Genomic DNA, 14317 nt, shown 5'->3' with positions numbered 1-14317 from the left:
ATTAATACATGTCTTCACGAGTGCCCCCTCACAACAGCCAGACCTTGTCTGCAGTTGCTGGGCCATATGGTGGCTTGTACATATGTGGTAAAGTTTGCACACCTAGGACTTAGGCCGTTCCAGTCGTGTCTGGCCTCGATATATGCCCTGAGCAGACACTCCCTAGACTGAGTGGTTAAGGTCCCACCCCCACATCCTGTCCTCACCAGAATGGTGACAAGACACTCGATCGAACAGCATACCCTGCAGTTTTGAGGAACTAGCACCCTCGATCACATTGGTGTTGGACACTTCGGATTTGGGGTGGGGACCCATATCAGCCCCAATCACAGTACTCAAGGGTTTGGTCGCAGGAGGAGTGAGAGATGCACATAAATGTGAAAGAGCTATGGGTGATGCGCCTGGCTTGCGGGGTGTTCCTTCCCTTCATCTTGGGCAAGGTAGTGTGGTTTGTGACGGACAATGCTGCCACAATGAACTACATAAACAGGTAAGCAGGGGGGCTCACTTGCTGTCCCTTTGCCAGGGGGCTGTGTGTCTATGGAACTTTGCAGTAAGCCACGACTTTCACCTTATAGCCTTTCACCTCCCAGGCATGCAGCAGACTGCCTCAGCAGATCTTTCTTACCCTGCCACGAGTGGTCGCTCCACCCGAAGATGGCCGGTATGATCTTCCAGAGGTGGGGTTCTCCCCAAGTGGACCTTTCTGCATCCAAACAGAAAAAGAAATGTCACCAGTTCTGTTTGATTCATGGGCTTGATGAGGGATCACTGTCTGACGCTTTTCTTTTACAGTGGACGAGGGTTCTTATGTACTCATTCCCAGCCATTCCACTGATACACAGAGTCCTGCTGAAGATCAAGAGGAACAGGGTTAATATTATCCTGATTGTAACAGCATTGGTTCAGCATGCTGCTGGAGCTGTCAATCGCCCCCTCGCTGGAGTTGCCCCAATGGCATGATTTCCTCTTCCAGGATCGGGGTCAGCTTCTGCACCTAGATCTGGAGTCTCTGCATCTGATGTCATGGAGACTGCATGGCTGAACCCTGAAGAACAGGCATGTTCATCAAAGGTTCAGCAGATTCTGACGGGCAGCAGAAAGCCCTCCACTTGGGCTTTGTACCTGGTCAAGTGGAGAAGGTTCACCTGCTGCGTAGCGTCCCAAGGAATTCCATCTGAACAGTCACGATTCAGGCTATTCTAGATTATTTATTGTACCTTAAGCTTCAAGGCCTAGGTATTGCCTCGTTGAAGGTTCACCTGGCAGCCATCTCAGCATTTCACCCTCTGATAGACGGGAAATTGTTTTTTTCCCATTCTATGATGGTTGGGTTCCTGAAAGGAGTAGAGAGGCTCTACCCTTAAGTTTGAGACCCAAAACCCCCTAAGGATCTGAACCTAGTTTTGTCTAGGCTCATGGGAACCCCCTTCAAGCCTACCTGTCCATTGCTGTTGCTCTCCTGGAAGGTATCCTTTCTAGTAGCGATTACCTCAGCAAGAACTATGTGAAGTTTCACGAAAATCTTAGTGGTTTCCTCTTTTTGTTCACACTGGTCCTATTTCCTGGGCTGTTCTTGTGTCAGTCACACACTTGATGGTCTTTTTGCATGATTTCCACACTGCTTTGCAATGAAACGTAACGTTCTGGGAAGCCACTCAAGCTGTAAATTTTCATGTTGAGGGGAGAAGGATGTTCTGAGGAACAACATGGACCTGTGTTCCTGCATAGATAATAGCATGAAAGCTGCAAAGAGAAAAAATTGATGACTTTCTTTGTGTCATAATTTAGGTGTAATTTTCTTAACATACTATTTTTTAGATGGGTTATTATGCTTATACAACAAAATATGCACTGGTAGAAATTACACTGTAGAGGAGAAAGTAATTAGGTTTTGAAAAGAAACAGAATTTTGCAGTTGAGAACAAATCATGTCATAAATTTTTATCTATAAAAATTGTGTTAGTTATCTCAATAATGTGAATTTTATGCACAATAAAAAATATCAAGACAACTTACTGTTACAGCACTCCTCAAGTCAGATTTGATAAGTGGAGTTACACCACTCAGTACTTTGGCCCTTAAGTAGCACATACAAATTATGCATGCATGGGCACAACAAAGAATTGCGTATTCATTAGTCAATTGTACACTCAGATGAGTGTTTGCATGCAAAGTCACCCATTTGGAATTGGGACCCATTAAAATTAGAAGAAATACTGTGGGCCAGTTCCAAGATCTGACCCTCAGTGTGATATAGTAATACAATATACATTTTTAAAAAAATATTTCTGCAAAGGCTGTTGTAACTGATGGTAAGTGGCTTTAGCAATAGCAAATACTATCAAAGAAGCATGTATGTTGGAGATAAGAGTTTGGTGCATACCATAGAGCTGTCATCAGCACAAATTTTTGCATGCTGATATGAAGAAGCAGGTTATGCTGTAAGAGAAGGGAATAGGTGTCACTGGTTCAAGAGCCTCTCTTTCTTCAGTCTGCTTCATTCCATACCGTTGGGTAGCTGCTGGCCATGCACACCAGGAGCCACAGTGAATTTCCAGGAGACTATTACTTTAGCGCAATTTGACTAAGAGAGCGCATTCTAAACTAATAACAGGACTCAGCCATTGTAGGCCCTTACAGCCTAGAATCACCACACAAACATTAACAAAGGTATTAACCCTCCTTTCAAAGCAGAGTAGCTGGGCTCGATACAGGGGGGCTTCCAGAGAAGTGGGTGGAAACAGTAGTTTGTCGTCATAGGCTATGTATACACTGTAGTTAGACACCTAAGGCTGGCCCGTGTCCTGTGACTCAGGCTAAGGGGCTCAGGCTAAGTGATTGTTTAATTGCATTGTAGACATTTGGGTTCAGGCTGGAGCCTGGGCTCTAGGACCCTGCGAGGCGGGAGCATCCCAGAGCTTGGGCTGCATCCTGAGCCGGAATGTCTACATTGTAATTAAACAGCCCCTTGCCTTGAGCCTGAGTCAGCTGGCACAGGCTAGCCCTGGATGTCTAAGATTTTAAGGCCAGGGAAGTACTATTACGATAATCTGTTCTAATCCCCTGCGTAACACAGGCCACAGAATCACACCCAGTTATTGCAGTGTCTAGCGTAACAACTGTTGGTCAAACAAGACCATGTGTTTTAGTGAGATGTGTTGTCTTGGTTTGGCAACTCCAGGTGATGGTGAAAATCCCAGTTTATAAAAGTGAGACGTGTCATTTAGTTTTCTGAGCACAATGTTGGGTCCCAATGACTGCTGAGTTCTAATCCTAGTTCTGACACTGACTCCCTTTGTGTAAATCACTTCACCTGTCAGTCTCACTTTCTCTGAACAGTATTCTGATCTCTCACTGGTTTAAATGCAGAGTTAGTATTTTAAAGCCACAGGATTTAAACCAGTGCAGTGGAGATGAGATTTTGCCCTGTTTGTAAACTGGAGATAATATCTACAAACTTCAGACAAGAATTTTGAGGATCAGTTGTCAAGTGCCAAGTACTATTCTAAGAAAAGATTTTACAGTTAGGATCCAGTCATTCCGTGTTTTTTTTTTTTTTTTTTTTGATAATATGTGTCAATATTTGCATATGCCATCAGCTGCTTTCATCAAAAGACACAATTCTGTAACTCAGAGCCAGGCACTCAGATACCATAGAATATGCTCTGAGGAGAAAATCCGGGATACACACTTTAAGGCACTTAAAACCACCTTCACCAAACAAGGACACTTCACCAGAGAAATAGATCGCATTATGGGATGGGCCACCCAAATACCCCAAGGGAACCTGCCTCAATACAGGAAAAGAAACTCCTTCAACTACTCATCTCTGCTTGTAACCACTGGAATTCATAAGAGGTATCATTAAACAATTACAACCCATACTTGAAGGAACCACATACTGAAAGAAATCTTTCCCAAATCCCATCTTCTGGCCTTCAGACAGCCTCCCAACCTCACCAAGCTCATCATCGGAAGCAAGCTCCCCACAGACCAGGACACACCAACTCAAAGTGGCAACAGTCCCTGCCATAACAACAGACACAAAACCAGCTGATATATCTCCACTGTTACAATGCTCAATACCCACCACAACACACTTTTTAAGATCCATGGGCCCTAAACATGACTGTCACAACATGCAGTGTGCCTCATCCAGTGCACTAAATGCCCCAGTAACTATGTGGGTGAAACCAGACAATCACTACGCTCTCCAGTGAACTCATACCAAAAAACGATAGAAGACAAAAATGCCCTATCTCTTGTGGGTGGACACTTTTAAAAAAACAATCACTTCATATCTGCCCTCTCAGTCCCTGTCCTGAAAGGAAACTGCACAACAACTTGAAAAGATGAATGCAGGAACTTAAATGCATAACTCTGCTAGACACCAAAAATCACACGGACTTAATAAAGACACTGAATTTATGGTTCATTACAACAATCTGTAACCCACTAACCCTTCTTTATCCTATGACTTTAGAGGTGTTCACTGCCCGCTTCACATTGAATGGTTTCTTGCAATATGTATTAACTCCTTATCTGGTATTTAGCTGTGACACTCTGAGTACCTTTCCCAGATCTGACAAAGAGTTCTGTGTAAGCTCGAAAGCTTGTCTTTTTTGCTAACAGAAGTCAGTCTAAGAAAAGATATTACCTCACCCACCTTGTCTCCCTCATGTCCTGGGACCGACACAGCTGCAACAACTCTGCAAACAACGCTTATTCACATTGAGTAGTACTTTGCTCTCTGGTTAGTCTAATTGGTTACTGTGGAAGGAGGAAGGAATTACGTGATGTGAGTAAAGATGGCAGAATTGGATCCAGAAGGTTAATTTGCTATTTCTTTCTAGGTGTGTTTGGCTTATTTGTATACAATGAGTCCTTTCTAGTTCTACTTTTATTTCTTAGAATTTCTTTGCTGTTGGTTTCCTCTACATATGTGCTGGTCCCGAACCATTTTCCCATTAGATTAATTTGTTTATCCTGCCCTGCATTCACATCAGTTTTTCTTCACCCTGATCATCTGCCCAATTGAAAGCTTTCACCTATGGGATAATATATCTACCCTTAGCAGGGAGTTCTGTTCCATCTCTTTTAATACAGGAGGGTATAGAACATATCCTTCTTAGAGAAGCAAATTGAGTTAGGACACCATGATGGCATTATTCTGTATTGTAAACTTTTTCAAAACCTCCACAGGCATCTAAAAAGATTCAGAACAATAGAAACAAAAGCAGTGGAAACTTCTAAAGGATAAGGATATCCTCTTACACCTTCTCCAGACATATTGTTCAACCCAATCTATTGACATTAAAAGGGTTACCTCTATGTGCAGAGACTGTTATGTGGCCAGATTTTAAAGGGTTCAACACCCACATTTATTATTATTATTTATTATTTTTGATATTGTAGCACATGGGAGCCCTAATCATGGACCAGGAACCCTTTTGTGCTATGCACTATACAAACACAGAATAAGAAGATTGTCCTTGCTTGCAATCTAGGTATAAAACAAGAAATCACAGATGGATCTAGGTAGATGGGGGAGGACAAGTGAACAACGAGACAATACTGTCAGCATGATAGGCAGTGATCTAAATATGCCAATGCCTAACCAGGCCAAATTTCTAGATGAACTCTGCTTCCATATAGGCACCTAAATACAAGCCAGATTTTCAAAATCATTCAGCACTTATTGCAGGTGATGAGCAATTTGGAAAATATGGCCCATATTTTACACAATGAGACCCTCTTGTGTTGAAGTTTTGTTTTTTTTAAAGTGTGTGTTTATTTATTTATATTTTTACAGTATGGGTCCAAAAGGCAATGGAGCTCTGCTGATTTACATCAGCTGACCTGGCCCATTATTTATATGCAGTGGTTCATTAGCACATTGCAATGCATTGAAATAATTAGGGACTTTCCGTTCTCATTCACTACAAACTACAGATTGGCCTGAACCAGCTCTCTGGCCTGAACCATAAGTTCATTCCTTATAAACATATGAACATTTGAAATCTTGGGCTTTTTTATAATTACAGATAAAATAAATGCCAGCTAACCCAATCTGCCCCCTTTCATTCAATTGTTAATTAACTGATTTATTTTAGGAGAAGTAGATTTTAATTGTATCAGAGTTCACTAGAATGGAATTCCACAGTATATTACATGAAGTATTTCATAATATGTGTCTTGCAGAAGTTTTATTTTTTGAATAGGTACCTTTTAACTGGGTTACATGAAAATGAACTGTGGAAAGAATGGTCAGTCTTGGTTCACTTTGGCAGTGATTCAGCACAGTCACTTCCACAGCTTGAACTCAATTTTTTTAAGCTTTCTTCTGAATTGGAACTGCTCTTGCTCCCCAAATGTAAAGGAGATCAGTCTGTGGTTTCTAGCAAAAATCATTAAAAATGCAAATAATAGCATTACCTCCATATATGACAGCAGAAGCTGTAGTCTAATTGCAAAGTGATTCTGTAATCATCAGCTAAACTAATAATGGCTTGATCTGAAGCCTTGATTTCAGTGGCCTTTGGGTCAAGCCCAACAGAAGATGAATGAAAGGTACAAAAGCTGAGTAATCTACTCCAGTTACTCCTATCTGCCAAACTCTGGTAGTATTTTTGTTGACTTCTCCTGCACCATTTACTGTTTTGACTTTACAAAAACAACTGGTTTGCAGAACGGATACGTGTTTTAGATAAAATAAAGAATGATCCCATTGAAGTCAAAGGCAAAACTCCCTTTGACTTCAGTAGGTGCAATTTGGACGCTTTGGTCTCTTTTTAATTTTAATGAATATTATGCTCCCTGAACTGTAATCTATGTGGTTGAAATCCTGGTCCGATTTTAAGTCAGTGGCAAAACTCCCATTGAGTTCAAGAGAGCCAGGATTTCACCCTGTGATTTTATTTTGGTCCTATTACCCCACTTTTTGCTGTAAGGAAATTCAAGTCAGAGCATGCATAAAACTCCCATTGACTTATTGGGAATTCTGTATTCAGAGAGCTTGCAGCAATGTATATGTTTTTTAACTTATCAGACCAAACACATAAGGGGTAAAGACACTGCTGTAAGAGGAATTTTACTACCAATGATGAAATTGGCATATAATTTTCAAATGGTTTTGAATACATTTGCTATATTCTGTTACTCTGCATGAACCTGGCTATTTCTGAAAGACTAAGTCATCCATATTACTTATTTGCAACCTACAATAAGCAGGTCTGTTTTAAACTTACCTGTTAGTTCTCTCCACCCTGAAGAGTTGATTTTCCTTTCACTTATATCTTCTGCTTCCTGCTCTGGAACCTGATTTACAAACTATGCAACCTATTCACCTTTGTGCAGGTTGCATAGGATATATAAGTGATGGCAGAAAGTGGTCCCATTTAAAAAAATGTTTCAATTTCATTCCCACTCCTGTACACACATTGGACCAAATTCTACTTAATTTCATCCAGGTAAATATGAAATAACCAAAATCTGTGTAGTAACTCTGAATTTACACTGGTGTAATGGATGGGCAAATCACTAGTCTGATACTAATCTGAGTTGCTAGTCTGAGTACTGAGGGGATGCACAGAGGAAAGGTAAAGGCCTCCTAAACCCATAGAGTGGCTCCATAGTTATTTTGTGTACGCCACTACAACTCTGTGAAATTGTGGGTTAATAGTGTTATGCCCTAACACAACTGCACTGTACTGGGGAGCCCTGGAGAATCCATGCAGTGCTAGTCTTTAGCCCCTCCCTCATCATCTCAATAGATGCTGCCATTCAGGAAGCACCCCTTATATAATTTAATGGAATCTAGGCCCCTCCTTCGTGCAGTGAATCACTCCACTTTTTCTTCCTGGAGGAGTTTCACATCACGGAGGTGGGGATTGGATTTTCCTCTGAAAGCAGAATTTGGACCAGAGTTTCTCTGTAAATCAGTCTTTTGAGCCGAGCAATATTACCAGCAAATCTAAACCACAAACACCTAATATATACTCTTCCACTTCTGTCTGTCAGTTTGATTATGTACTCAGAAGAACTGTCAGATTTATCGGGCATGTTGTTTTGGCTATCAATCCATAGTGACTTCCCTTTTGTTGAGTCACAGCACACAACAGTCTTAAAAAAAGGTACATTGGGTTCTTGATCAAAGTGTCCAGAATCTTACCAATAGCCATTTCCAGTGAAGTCAGGCTGACCAGTATTCTATTCTCTGAATCCTTTGTTTGATTATTTCTCATATAAAGGACATGCTTTTGCCACTCTTTAGTCTCTGTTACTTCCTCCTTCCTGTCTGGCAAAGCCTTTTCTCTATACTTTACTAGATTGTTCAGAATCCTGGTGGTGTAATTCATCATAACCAGCATGCTAATTTTTCATAGTTCTCGTTTTTTAATAATTCTGTTCAGATGCAGTCATGTGATGTTTAATTTTTTCACCTTGCCAAGATAAAAAAGCATTTGTCTGTCCCAAGATGTGACTTTCAACTTCTTTTGTGAATATGGATATTGGGCATAATTCCTTTTGGCTCCCAAGTATTGTTTGAGGTTGAATAAGCTCAGTTTTCACCACTGGGATTTATTCTAGATCTTAGAGTACATGTCATGAAAGCCTCCCATTTAAATGAGAACCCTTAGAATAAAATGCATGCTGGAGCACTACCTCTCCCTTCAGTGACTGAAGGTAGAAGCTGCATCAAAGGATGCATGGAAAAATAGATTCCAGGACTGAGTGTGCCACATAGTCACTGAACTGAAAAAGAGTTGCTACACGGTTAGGCATCTGCCAAATGCTGCTGTTAATGCGGCTGGAGAGATAGTCCGAGTGCTGCCGTGCAGGTTTAAAAGGGGCAAATCAGCTCTGTCATACCGTACAAGTCACAAAGGGGTGAAATATCACTGTTTGGGGTGGAGTTGAGGAAAGAGCTCTGAAAGAGTGTCTCCCAAAATCAGATGGACAAATGCTATGACTGGAGGCAAAGAGCCAAATAGGTCAATCAGAGATCCTACTGAGAAGGCCTGGCAAGCCCAGGTATAGTAGGAAGTCCAGAGCAAGAATGGAACTTTGCAGTATGATGTAGAGGAGCTGGAAAGGAGATTCTAGTCTCCATTAGTAACTAGTGAACGTTACAAGGAAAAAAAAGAACAAACATAAAAACATAAGAATGGCCATACTAGGTCAGACCAATGGTCCTTCTAGCCTAATATCCTGTCTTCTAACAGTGGCTAATGCCAGGTGCTGCAGAGGGAATGAACAGAACAGACAATCATTGAGTGATCCATCCTGTCGTCCACTCGCAGCTTGTGGCAATTAGAAGCTAGGGACACCCAGAGCATGGGGTTGCATCCTTGACCAACTTGGCTAATAGCCAGTCATGGACCTATTGTCCATGAACTTGTCTAATTCTTTTTTGAACCCACTTATACTTTTGGCCTTCACAATATCCCCTGGCAATGAGTTCCACAGGCTGTGACTGTGTGTTGTGTGAAGTAGTACTTACTTTTGTTTGTTTTAAACCTGCTGCCTATTAATTTCATTGGCAGACCCCCAGGTTTTGTGTTATATGAAGTACTAAATAACACTTCCGTGTTCATTTTCTCCACTTCCTTGTTCATTTTCTCCATACACAATTTTATAAACCTCTGTCATATCCCCTCTTGGTCATCTCTTTTCCAAGCTGAAAAGTCGCAGTCTTTTTAAGTCTTCTCAGTCTTCTCAGACGGAAGCTGCTCCATACTCTTAACCATTTTTGTTGCCCTTCCCTGTACCTTTTCCAATTTTAATATATCTTTTTGGAGATGGGGCAACCAGAACTGCATGCAGTATTCAAGATGTGGGTTGTACCATGGATTTATATAGAGGCATTATGATATTTTCTGTGTTATTATCTATCCCTCTCCTAATGGTTCCTAACATTTTGTTAGCTTTTTTGTCAGCCGCGGCACACTGAGTGGATGTTTTCAGCATCGGTGGTGCATGACTCCCATATTTGGGGAGGCTAGGCACAAGCGCCGGAAGCTCCTAGAAGTGGGTGGGACACCAGTGCCCAGACCATGGCCCCACCTCCTGCTCTGCCCTGAGGCCCGCCCATGCTCAGCCTTCTCTCCTTGAGGTCCCACCCATGCTTCACCCCTGCTTGGTCCCAGGCCCTGCTCCTGCTTGGCCCCCTTCCCCCAAGGCCCCCACCACCTGCCACTTGTACCTCTCTGCCCCCTCGTCGCTCACCCTCAAGGCAGGAAAAAAATGGGAGAGGCACGTGTGCATGGCATAGGGGGAGGGGTGGAGAGGTACGAGTGATGGGGACATTGGGGGAAGGGGTAGGGAGAAGCAAGCAGCAGGCAGGGTGGCGTCAGGGGAAGAGACAGAGCCGGGGGGAAAGAGGAGCAGCGCAGGCAGGGCCACAGGGGAAGAGGACAAGTGAGAGCGGGGCCTCAGGGTGGAGCATAGACGGGGCAACCACGGCGGTGGCGCTTCAAAGGTGGCGGGCTGGAGCACTTCCAAAGGGAGGTGTGCCACATTCTGTTTGGGGAGGTGTAGCCTTCCCTACCCGCTTATACACACCACCCATGGTTTTCAAAGAACTGTCCACAATGACTCCAAGATCCCTTTCTTGAGTGGTAACGGCTAATTTAGACCCCATCATTTTGTATGAGTTGGGATTATGTTTTCTAATGCGTATTACTTTGCGTTTGTCAACATTTAATTTCATCTGCCATTTTGTTGCCCATTCACCCAGTTTAGTGAGATTCCTGTGTAAATCTTTGCAGTCAGCTTTGCACTTAACTATCTTGAGTAATTTTGTATTGTCTACAAATTTTGCCACCTTACAGTTAACCCCTTTTTCCAGATCATTTATGAATATGATGAGTAGCACTGGTCCCAATACAGATCCCTGAGGGATACTATTATTTACCTGTCTCCATTCTGAAAACTGACCATTTATTCTTACCCTTTGTTTCCTATCTTTTAACCAGTTACTGATCCATGAGAGGAAAATTAAACCTGGTTCCTGTCAAGTGAGGCCTGATGTTAGGGTTGCCATCTCTGAGGTACAAAAAACCAGGACATCTGGGATAATCATGAGCCCATAAAGCTGGACAGTTTGCAGTGTGTACTGAGCATCTTTACAGATTTCCCAGGACAGCTACCTCAAAAAAGGGACAATCCTTGGAAAACCTGGACAGGTGCCAAACTTACCTAAGGTATGTTATTAGCAGAGATAATCAGTGGTATGACTTTATACCTGATAATTACAAATAGTTAATTTATTATGGCAAAATGTTAAAAAGGAAAAGTAGGGGGAAGAGGACAAAAAAGGGGACAGGGAATGTAGCGAAAGAAGGGGAAAAACTGAGTGGAAAATTCTGAAAAATGATTTTTTTTTTAATTTTCCCTCCAAAATGTTCACAGAAAATTCTTACCTTTTTTTAGTGATTTCAAATAAAGACACTTTTCTAAAACTAAAGGAACATACTTCAAAGTTATAAGTTCAGGGATCCAGTGCAGGTAAGCATGCAGAAGTTTCAGTACTTAAATGTAACTGTCAGAAAGTCTTGGTTCTGTACAGGTAAGACAAGAAAAGACATTTTCTTATGGATTCTGGTATTTCTTTTAGGTTGGCCTGGAAATATGGCAAGGGCAATCTTTCTTGTTGTACAGTATATTGGTAAATCATTTCAAGTCACCAAACAAACCCCTAGAATGCAAAGATGCCAAGATTCCACAGTGGCAGTTGTGTTAGAAATACCTAGAGAGACAGATATGTGAAGATAAAAAGAATAATTTGAATTTTATGAAACCTCAGAAAAGGCTTGGTTTGGTTTGAGTTGTGGATGAAGGTTCAGGAAGTGATAATTTTATGTGTTACATATCATTAGTACAATAAGCCCAAAATATGGACATACTATTCTTAAATACATTTGCAAATTCCATATAATTCTTGAATTAGTTACTAAAGCAGGTTTTAAAAAATGCAGAAATGTTTTTGTGAAAATGTTTTAAATTGTTTTGGTGGAAAATTTTCGTTGAAATTTTGATTTTTTTTTTTTTAATATGACCACTCTATACAATGGTTGAAAAAACAGCAAAACAATTTAATTGAACTTTTGAAAGTTTGAATATTTTTGACCAGCCTTAGTGATCACTATTAAAAAGTCAATATTTGAAAACAGATATCACACAGCTACCACAGTTAGTTCCTATTTGAGGTATAGGGGAAAACTTTAGTATCTCAGATTCCACTTCAAGCTAACTGCTGGAAAATCTGACTTTAATGGTGACAATTGCATATTCATTTTTATTTATTTTCCAAACAAATTCTTCACACTTTCTTGAAAGCATAAAACAGAAAACTCCAAAAAAGGACTAAAGTGACACTCATGAACATTTAATCGGTAACCAGCTAGAGAGTCTCCATGACAAAGGGTTAAAGAACCTAAAGTGATTGGCACTATCCATTAAAAATGGAAATGTTCTTTGTCTGCTGTGAACCTAGTTACAATTACATTGGTTTCTAATGATTTTAAATGGATATTTTGATGCCTTGATTTGCTCTGTAGTTCCATTTCCACATCCATGTTGCAAATTAGAATGTCAATAGACATTACTTGTCTATAGAGCTTGTTTCTCAAGTACTATAAACAAGAAGCTGTAGTATCCTAAAATGAGATGCAGAAAGAAGTTAAGAATAAAACAGGACCAGGAAACTATCTTATTTAATTAATAACATGAGTAAAAGGGGTCCTGCCCATTTTTATAAGAGGTAAAGGAGAACTGTGTCTCTGAGCCAGTTTTTTTCTAATAGTGTAATACTCTTCTGTGGTGTTTTACAGCTCTGCTGTGAGAAATCTTGGCATGACCTTGAATATTAATCCTATTACTTTAATCAATAATTTAACACACAAATGAATGCACCAGAGTTATTTTTAAATCAAAATATTTATTGAAGTTCCATCAATTTACAAATATGCAAACTACATAAACCTTGGGTATACAATGGAGTGCAAAATAGTACTGGTATGTCATGTGAAATAAGGTGTGATCTAAACTTGAAAGAAAAAATAATGAAATGAGTGAATAGATAAATAAGAACATAAAAAGGCTATACGGGGTCAGACTAGCCCAGTATCCTTTCTTCCGACAATGGCCAATGCCAGGTGCTTCGGAGGGAATGAATAGAACAGGTAATCTTGTTCTAAATATTGGGCAACTGGATGATTAGTTTGGTGAATACCATTTTTAAATTAAACAAACAAAAACTTGTATTTATCAGTGTTAGAGACCAGGGGCTAGATTAAGACTTTTCTTGAATGACAGGTAGTATTTAGCTCCACTGCCCCAGGAACAGTCTCAGGAAGAAGCTGATTTTAACAGTTGCAGCTCCTCCTGGTTTCCCTTTCCTGCTCTATACCAGTAACAGAACATTTTTCCCTGTGTGCTGGCTCAGCTATGTCAGCTGGTGTGCTGGGGCTCTTCCCATTTCCTACTCTTATCTGGCCACTGCCTGCCAACCTACATCCAGCATCCTTGTGGGGCTGCCCTATCTCACAGGACACAGACCAGGAAGGCTGCACCCCTGCAGTTCACAACCTTGCCCTAAGTGCTACCATTGATCTTTATGAATACTTGAGAAGATTGATAGAATAAGACTGTAGACTAACAGGATATTGAACAATTTAAAAAATTTTGGCCATGAAACTGAGATGGAAGGATTAACAGTGGTCAAATGGATAATCCAGCATAAATATTAGTTTTGTTCTGTTGTACAGAAAGCAGATAGAACAGTCATTCTCAAATTATTGCCTCTAGATCACCAGTCTTTCGAGCCCCTTCCTTGTGGAACGAAACATAGTGAACCTCAAATATTGTGGAAATGGGGTGCTGCTAGGGAGTGGTGTGTGTGAGTGTCAGAGTGAAAGAGAGAATGTGGTGTGCAGAATGAAATACTTGGAGAACAAATGAGAGAAAATGTCAGTGGAATAACATGAGGGAGTTGCTCCAGGACCCACAATGATCAGAAGTTGAAAGCATGCAGGAATGGCTGTATTGCAAATTGCAGTCTTTAGAAATCTTTCTTTTCTTACGGAAACTTTTTCCTGTGTGGTATTTATTTCTGCTCCATAGTAATATGGTTTCTAGGCTGATATAAAATTTCTCTTTTCTTGTTGGTTATAAACCTGTATGTCTGAAAAGAGGCTATATCCTTCTGTATTGCATGATGGTCTGGCTCTTTTCAAGCTGCTGTCACAAGAATGTCATCCATAAAGAGATACAAATATACTCCCCTTAACTGAGCCGCTACCCACACCAGAAC

The 14317-nt window shown here is 40.9% G+C and overlaps 1 protein-coding gene across 1 annotated transcript in view; it reads left to right on the top strand.

The window, feature by feature from the left end:
• Nucleotides 1–14317, top strand: part of HECW1 (HECT, C2 and WW domain containing E3 ubiquitin protein ligase 1) — a 350139-nt gene that overhangs the window by 46940 nt on the left and 288882 nt on the right. The window contains exon 2 of the mRNA XM_067550377.1: nucleotides 10980–11207. The gene's annotated coding sequence lies outside the window, so the exon portion shown is untranslated. The remainder of the gene's footprint in view (nucleotides 1–10979; nucleotides 11208–14317) is intronic.

The sequence above is a fragment of the Emydura macquarii genome, unplaced genomic scaffold, assembly GCF_026122565.2.
Source record: "Emydura macquarii macquarii isolate MOO-44397 ecotype Brisbane River unplaced genomic scaffold, CSIRO-AGI_Emac_v2 contig_1263, whole genome shotgun sequence".
Classification (NCBI taxonomy): Eukaryota; Metazoa; Chordata; order Testudines; family Chelidae; genus Emydura; species Emydura macquarii.
This window is presented reverse-complemented; position numbering and strand designations above follow the sequence as displayed.